Source organism: Ruditapes philippinarum, unplaced genomic scaffold (genome assembly GCF_026571515.1).
Source record: "Ruditapes philippinarum isolate M1 unplaced genomic scaffold, ASM2657151v2 ctg265_1_1_1_1, whole genome shotgun sequence".
Taxonomy (NCBI): Eukaryota; Metazoa; Mollusca; class Bivalvia; order Venerida; family Veneridae; genus Ruditapes; species Ruditapes philippinarum.
Genome location: NW_026855197.1, coordinates 258,347 through 267,796, shown reverse-complemented (window position 1 = coordinate 267,796; position 9,450 = coordinate 258,347). Strand labels below are relative to the sequence as shown.

At 28.7% G+C, this 9,450-nt stretch overlaps 1 pseudogene; it reads right to left on the bottom strand.

The window, feature by feature from the left end:
• Positions 1 to 913: 913 nt before the first annotated feature.
• LOC132742416 (FMRFamide receptor-like) lies at positions 914 to 2,840 on the bottom strand (annotated as a pseudogene).
• Positions 2,841 to 9,450: the final 6,610 nt, after the last annotated feature.

Genomic DNA, 9,450 nt, shown 5'->3' with positions numbered 1-9,450 from the left:
ACTTTGAATAAAACTTAAGAGCTGGGTTACATATCAAAGTTTTTCAATTCATGAAGATTTCAGAATGACATAATATTTTTCCCAATTTAAGCACTGGACCTTTTCCCAAAACAGCTGAACAATGCCCTGATCAACTTTCAAGAATATATTTGTAAATTAATACACTGAATGACAAAGTATAGTAAGATAATTAGGTAGGTAGCTTAAAAGCAAAGTCACCTTGATATAATAATATTTAAAATTGGTTATTGCTTTTTTTTTTAAATGCATTTGATATTGATTAGGTTCACTATCTCAAACCCCACCACTGTACATAATGTTGATAACTTTAATGGTATTTCTTATGTGAACTTAAAAACCAAGGTTCAGTATATCTGCTCTACACTGGGGACATAATTATATAAAGGAATAAGGATCACCTCTGAAAAGCTCCTAACTGCTGTACCATTCAAAAAGAAAACTAAAAGTTCTCAGGATCATTGAAGATATAGGCAACAGAAATGTTACAGAAAATAAACTAAAGGAATATATTGTGTCAGTATTGGGCTCCAAGGTCTTACATCAAATATAGTTAAAGTCAGCAATTATATTCTATTATTACACTATATTTGCATTGATTGTTTTGATTAGGATATCAATGGTATGACTGATTTGATCACCTAACCTTTATTTTCATATTGCTCTAAAACATAATGACAATAGATAAATCACAATTAGTTTCATATTTAGATTAAACGAAGCAAAATTACTCATTTTACAGTGTAATTCTTCAAAAGTAATTTTGTCATTTTATCATGTTATTTTCATCATGGTATATATATATATAGATTGATAGATACATTATTGCCTTTTGTAAATGTTCATACTTAATTTTTGTCCCTATCAGAGAATTCACAGATAGATCACTTTCAAACTTCAGAAATAAAAAAATCTCATTGAGGAGAAGTGCTATGTCCAAGAACCTTTATTGTCTTTTGTCTTTTGCATAACAATTGGGAGTTATTCTTATTTGTAATTCTTTAGAATTTTTCATACTTTCTCTGTAATTCTTTGTATATTTTCATACTATATTTATATCATATCTATAAGTCAATATAATTCATAAAAATACCCTATTGACAAAGTGGCATGGACATGGGTATTTGAACGAGGACAAAGTCAGTTCTAGGGGGCTTGGGTCTAGTATTACACAGCGTAAGACCAAGGCTAGTATTTAAAACAGATTAATATAATTTGTCAAGTTATTATGATGCATTTAATTGATGCTCTATTAGTATCTTTATTTAGTGCTCAGTGTCTTAATATTTTTTATTTGGAATTTTTCTGAAATCTAAGTAGACAAATATTATTGAAAGACATAACTTTAATACAAATGATATGAATAACAATTCACTATAATTAATGTATACAGGCTGGAAAATGTTATGTATATAATGAATTGACAGTAAAACTTAATCACATACTGCTTGATCTACGAGAATAGTGAGAAAATGTCACTTTCTTCATAGATATTTCAAGATAGAATTTCTTCTTTCGTCCAAAATACCAACCACATAAAAGAATGTATTTTAAAGTTCGCCTAAAATATGGGCTTATTATACAGTAGAGAACAAAATTGACTGAGAAGTTAACACTCTGCATAAAATTGAGTATAACTTCAATAGTTTTGTATGTGGCATCATTTGCTCTGTGCATGATTTGTCCTGCATGCATTACAACTTCTGATGGTGCAACTAGAATAAGAAACATTACAACAATAACTACTAATGTTATTGTCAATGTTTGACCTGCATCACTCTGTCCTTGTTGTTCATCTCTCCGGAATTTCTGTCTAAACTTGTAGGAATTATGTATTTTCCTACATAGACAAATGTTAAAACCAATTAATAATATCAATGGTGCAAAATTTCCGATTATTGCCCACAAAATTCTGTAAATACTGTCAAATGTTTCACTATGTGCCAACATGACACGTGTTGGTTGGAAGAAAAACTCAGTTCCATTATTGCACTTTACAACTTTCAGATCGTATCTCCAAAACACAGGAATATTGAACAACACTGAAACTATATAAACAATAACAATGATTTTTTTTGTCTTTTTGATGGTTAAGAAAAATGTTTGTTTAAATGGATGGCAAATGGCAAGGTACCTTTCAACAGACATGGTAACTGTTAACCATGTACTCGTCAATATGAAAATATTGATGATCCCAGTACAGTACATTCTGTAATAGAACAAAAATCCCTTTGTAGCAAACATGTCATTACTTGGTAAGAAAGATGTTGGAAAAGCAAATAAACAGAAGCAAAATCAGAGAGAGTTTGGTTTAGGGAACACATTTTGGCAGCACGTTCCAAACTTTTTTGAAAATTTGGTATTTTTCTCCTTGTAAGAAGGCAATTTATAATTTAAAAATTTCCCAAATATACAAAAAACGGTAAAACAAAAATTCCAATATAATCCTCGGGTTTTCCCGTTTTGCTGGTTCCAAGTCATCACTGTTGTGTTGTTGTAACAAAACATTCCTTTAATGGCTCCTAAAATTTATCGAATTTTCAATTATCAAATAAATATTAAAATTTTATTAAATTTTAAGAATAATTTTTAATCTACCTCATACTTTTTTTTGTTTTTAAAATCATTGAAAATCGATTTTCAAGGGGAAAAATTTTTTTTAAATAATAACACATTTAAAAAAAAGAACAAAGAAAAAATTTTATTTAATTAAATCTCAAAAACAAAAAGTCACTTTTTAACATGCAAAGGACTCAAACAGAAAAATGACATGCTTTAAGCTACTGTTCATTCTTATCAGTGTTCTTGCTGGACAAAGGCATTTTGCTAGATAGAAATATAACAAATTTGATAGTTATGTTCCTTTTTTTCCCAAATTAATATAATATCTGGATGCAGGGTCAGGTTGGCAACCTATGCTATATGAGAGGTATTTTATTACAATAAAAACTGTATTCCTTGTTAACTATTGTGAATTCAAAAACAAACAAAAATACATTATACATTGATAGGGGGCAATATAGAATTAGTTGTGAAGACAATTTCATTACCAAAAAGTAGTTTTAGCTATAATTAGGTTGTTACAGGAAGAAATCCTCCCTTAGGACCAAGATTTGTCACTAAACATATTACATGACATCTAAATAATGTCATCAGCATTGTAAAAAATAAATGCTCTTATAGTTTGGATGGTGAATTATGTCAGCAACATTAATTATGTTGTATTTAACATAACACAATTTTCACTTCACTCACATTATGGCAAACAGTTTCAGAATCTTTTTTTTTAAGGCATGTTATTCTTTCTATAGTCTAAACTTTTAAAACAGTTGCAGATATATAGAGCCATTGCAATCAAAACTAGAACTATTTAAAGAAAATTGCCACCTAAGTTAGAATCTTTAAATAACAACATATTAATTAATAAAATATGTGTCAAGATATAACAGATTTATATATACAAATGTATTTAGATAAAATAAATTCTTAAATACATGTATTGTAATAAGCATTTTGTATTTCAATTTCTTCTGCAAAACTTATCCTTTTTTTTAAATTTTTTGGAAAAACAAAAAAAATTTTGATATGTTCATCACGAAAAAATGGAACAATGGCTGTAAAATCAATGTTTTTTTTAGTAAAAAAAATTTTATTTAAAAAGAAAAACAGGAATGTTTTTTAGGGAATTATATGAATCTTGTAATCATTTTGGGGCCCTGTCTCAGAGATTTTATTGTAAATCTCTATTAAACACAACATTATTTTTGAACATAACGGGTTCCCCTAATCCCTTTTTTAAAATGCTTAACTTGTGCTCAGTATTATTTACCCAAAAGGCAAAACTACAAAAATGGTTACAGATAAAGCATTACATGATTTAAGTTACGGTAATATACTTAAAGCTGTAATTGCTTGGATAGATTTAGTGACAGCTGTTTGAAAAAACCCAAATAAAAAAAATTTAATTGTTGTAATGATTAAAATTTTGTCAAAATCAAGCTATATATATAGTAAGTTAAGTCATTACAAAAAAACTGATCTTTTAAAGTAATTCAAAAAATTTGTTTCCAAAATAATATCAAAGTAAAAGGTTTTAATTTACTTGCCATTTTGTTTTTGAAACTTTTAAAATAAATACCCTAGAGTTTTTTTTTGGGCAGCACCCTCCCCATTTTTTAAGTAAGAAAAAAAGTTTTTAAAGGGGTTTTTAGCATAAAAACAAAGTATAATTCCCCTAGACCCATTAAACTTTTAAAGAACCCTCAGTTTTTTGTACAAAAAGATCTTCCAGGAAAAAAAAAATTTATTGTTTAAAGGGGAGCTTGACCAATAGTTTTTATATTATTTTAGCGACTTTGAAGTTAAAACAAAAAAATGATTTTTGGTGAAAAAAAACAAAACCAATAAAAATCAGGATATTTTTTATTGAGGGCTAAAATCGGGTATGAAATTGGGGCTATAAAAGTTTTTTTCTTTTCAGTTATTTTGAATTAAGACTACTTTTGAAAGATTTCTTTTAAAAACACTTTCGGGAAAAAATCATTCCATTTGAAATTTTTTCTATGATTGACTCACAATATTAGTGCTGTGATTATGTAATGTATTATTCCATTGACTAAGGTGAGTGCTATAGTTCCTCTAAGGACACATGTGTTTATCTAAAATCATCCATGTTTTATTATCTTCTATTAATGTTCCTAAATCATCAAAATCCATTTTAGTAATTACTAGAACAGAATAAAAATAGAATTAACAAAAAAGGATTTGTTCCAGAAAATATTTCAAACAGATGTATGTGATAGTGTGCCAGATCTTAATGCAGTTAATACAAAATCAATGAGTTGTTTGTAAGCCGAGATTATAGATGTCTTTTATACATTTTCTATTATATCTAATCTTATCAGTCTGTTTATCGTTCATATGTTGAATAAGAACTTTAAAACACAAAACTCATTCTATATTTTAAACTTTTTCTGGTCAATTTATTTCATATCTACAATTAAACAAATTTAGTTTATTTTGGTTGAATATTAGATAAGCCCTCAGTTGTTTTAGTCCTACCATTTTATTCATATCAGCTTATCTACATGTCAGCAGGAACATTTATTAAGCTATCATATATATGTCAGTATATTTACAACATTTATTTAGCCATTTTAGTCATTACCAGCAAACACATTCCTAGTTTTGGGAGTTTCCTTTTGGATGTCTAATACAAGTTGGGGATAAGCAGTTGTAACTGATAAAACTAACTCTTATTAATTCAAACATTTGCACACAAAAAATCTCAAATATTACATTTACAGTTTTTATAAAAGCTTTTTAAACCTCTTACTCAATTCATAAAATATTTTTATTTAATTTGTTATGTAAATAATAAGATATTGTTTAAACAAATAATACAATTAAAATAAAAGTTATTTAAGCAACTTCAGTCTTAATATACCATTTTGTTTCAAGATTTTTATGTATTTATTTGACAAAGATAAAATCAGAACTAGACAAACCTTTGTTTCATCCTAATAACTAGACATAGTTGTAATAATAAAACACCAATGTTAACAAACTCTTTTCAGCAACAAAAATTACATTTAAGAAGCTTAAGGAAAAAAATTATTTGCTTTCTAAAGTATCTTTTTAAAACTTTGCTTGGGTAATACTGTTTTTCAGTTTTGAAATTGAAGTCAGAGAAATCCTATAAAGGAAAGGCTTTTAACATTTTTTTATAAAACAATATTATCCCTGTTGGGGAAAAAGTCAGGAGATTTATAAAAGCAGAGGAATTAATAGAGTGTTTTGTGATTTTATTATCTTATCATTTTTGCTGTTATACTACATGCTGTGGTATAGAAGACATAAAGATGCATCCAATTTGAATGTGTTTGATATGTTTTATTTTCCATTTATACTCTTGTTGTTGATCCATCAATGTACTGATGTAATTAATGATCATCTATTTTTGACTACATCAGATGTGCTCTATAACATTATTTTAACTTACAATACACTTAGGTATGTCAGTTTCTGATGACAACAACTTCATTTATTCTAATCTATGATGTAAATATTTTCAAGAAAATTTTAATAATTTTTGCTCAAAAAGGAGCAAACTGTTTTTTGTAAATAACCCTATTGTGATAAATAAGTTTAAAATGAGAAAACAAAACACTCCACCCAAAAAATTCAGAAAATATTTTCATAGTTTAAAATTTTAAAAATATCCAAGAAAAAAATGTATTATAAAAACAAACATTTAGTTGTTTTTTTCTAGAAACAGACAAAAGCTTATTTTAAAAAAAACTTTAAAAAAAGAAAATTTTTCTTTTTAATTTTCTTTCAAAGAACTTTACTTTCTAAAAAAAAACAATTTTTTCTTTGAAATAAAAAATCTTTCTTGAAACTAAAACAAAACAAAAACAAAAAATTTTGTCTAAGTCAGGTATGGTATTTTTTTCACATCAAAAGTGATATAATAAAACACTGGGATACAATGACCTTAATGAGCCCTTGTAAATTTAAATCGTTAAAACTGTGAAATTGGCTGGTGAAAATAGGGGTAAGGGATTTTTTTTAAAAAGAAAATTGTATTTTTATACTTTTATCATTTAAGGTTTTGTAAAATTTGGTAAAAGTGTTAAAGAACTATATACCATTTGTAATAATGTAAAGCAATTATGACATTAGGTTTGAATTCCATTAAGAATGTCTCCTACTGTACCTTCATCCTTATTTTGTGTCAGTTTCAAAGAGCTTGACATGTTCAAGGTACTTAGCTATTGTGATTGTTTTATTGCATCATCTGTTTGTCTGTCTGTCTGAGCATTTTAAGTTAAGTTTTTGGGCCTTTTATTAATACAAAATCAATAAATTTGTACTGCAACAATATTTAAAGGAGATTAACCATAATACATCTGTTCAGCAAAATGATATTAAAAAAGATCATTATGTCAACGTCTCTTTGTCCTGACATTTTAAATGGACATATTTGATTCCTAGGTGAACAAAATGACTACATTTTATATAATTTAAGTATGAACTTGACCTTAAGATGACAAGGTCAAGGTCAAACATCGTTTTAAATTTTAACTCGATTGAATATCTGTACAAAAAATGATGTGGTCTTTGAAAACCCTTTCTTTGGATGTGTTTGCCTTTTGGCAAGGCAAAAAAAACAAAACAAGTTTGACCCTTGCCAATGGTTTTGTCTTGTTTTATTTTGGAATAAATAACAATGTGGTGCCTGTTGTTGAAAAATAATGCATGGTTCAAATTCAAATGCTCACAACTATAATCACAAAGGCTAGCAGTGTTGAGTGAATTGTTAGAATATGAAATATTTTACAGAAATGATTCTTTGAAGACCATACCATATCTACCAAGAGTGTTTAAATCATTCTGATTCTTTGAAAAACATGGCTGTTTGGGGATGTGGTCTATTTGCTTTTTATGTTTATAAGGAAAACTTTGAAAAATTTTATCTTAGAATCTCTGGTGTTATTTTACTTTAATATTATTTCGTGCAAATATAATCCTAAGGTTAATTTTGATATTATTTACAGCAATAGTTATGAAGTTAATTTTGATATTATTTCCCAGAAATAAACCTTACATGACGATTATTCAAATAATATTGATTTGTCAAAATTATGGCTGCTGAGGGGCCAATTAGTCTTACTTTCCCAATATGTATAGATTTTGATGTAATTTTATAGAGAGACTTATTAATTTTTATTTGTCAAAAAAACATACTTAGGGTATAAAGTATAAATCTTCCTGTAAATTCTATTGTTTGTTAATTCTATTGACAGATAAATGGCAGAACATTTTGCAATTATAACTATGGTCATCATACATTTTCTTGTTCATGTTTATATGAAGAGCAAGTGAGAGATGTTTATTCGAAGACAAGACATTAAAAAAGTTTTATAAAAACCCCTTGTTTTTATTTTATAAAATAAAATGTTTTTAATATAAGTTTAATTAATTAAAAAAATACAAGATTTTTAGATTTTTTTTAGAAAATTTGATTTATTCATACTTTTTCTTTTTTTCACCCTTTTTCCCCATTGCTAAAATGATGGCCTTTTATAAAATTTTACTTTAAAATTTTATTTATTCTCTTTTCTCATTAAAGCTTCAATTCCCTCAAATTGGGTTAACAAAAAATCTAAAGAAAAATATTAAATTATTGTGTTTATTATAAGAAATGTATAAAAATATTTATGTATTTTTTTTATGTAAAGTATGACATTTTTATCATAGCTATTAAAATCTAACCAAGCTAAAAATATGTCCATGTTTCAATCTGGACAAAACCATGTTAATGTAGTTCAAAAACGAGAATACTGAATAATTAACATAAGAGAGAGACCATGAGTAGACAGGAAGGTTGTGCTGGCTATATGTCAGTGCTGGTTGATCTTGGTTTGTACTGTATTAGACAGGAAGGTTGTGCTGGCTATATGTCAGTGCTGGTTGATCTTGGTTTATACTGTATTAGACAGGAAGGTTGTGCCGGCTATATGTCAGTGCTGGTTGATCTTGGTTTGTACTGTATTAGACAGGAAGGTTGTGCCGGCTATATGTCAGTGCTGGTTGATCTTGGTTTGTACTGTATTAGACAGGAAGGTTGTGCCGGCTTCAATCAGTGCTGGTTGATCTTGGTTTGTACTGTATTAGACAGGAAGGTTGTGCCGGCTATATGTCAGTGCTAGTTGATCTTGGTTTTTACTGTGTAAGACAGGAAGGTTGTGCAGGCTATATGTCAGTGCTGGTTGATCTTGGTTTATACTGTATTAGACAGGAAGGTTGTGCTGGCTATATGTCAGTGCTGGGTGATCTTGGTTTATACTGTATTAGACAGGAAGGTTGTGCTGGCTATATGTCAGTGCTGGCTTGATCTTGGTTTATACTGTATAAGACAGGAAGGTTGTGCTGGCTATATGTCAGTGCCGGCTGATCTTGGTTTATACTGTATAAGACAGGAAGGTTGTGCTGGCTATATGTCAGTGCCGGCTGATCTTGGTTTATACTGTATTAAGACAGGAAGGTTGTGCTGGCTATATGTCAGTGCTGGCTGATCTTGGTTTATACTGTATAAGACAGGAAGGTTGTGCTGGCTATATGTCAGTGCTGGTTGATCTTGGTTTATACTGTATAAGACAGGAAGGTTGTTGCGGCTATATGTCAGTGCTTGTTGATCTTGGTTTATACTGTATTAGACTGGAAGGATGTGCTGGCTATATGTCAGTGCTGGCTGATCTTGGTTTATACTGTATAAGACAGGAAGGTTGTGCTGGCTATATGTCAGTGCTGGCTGATCTTGGTTTGTACTGTATTAGACTGGAAGGATGTGCTGGCTATATGTCAGTGCTGGTTGATCTTGGTTTATACTGTATAAGACAGGAAGGTTGTTGCGGCTATATGTCAGTG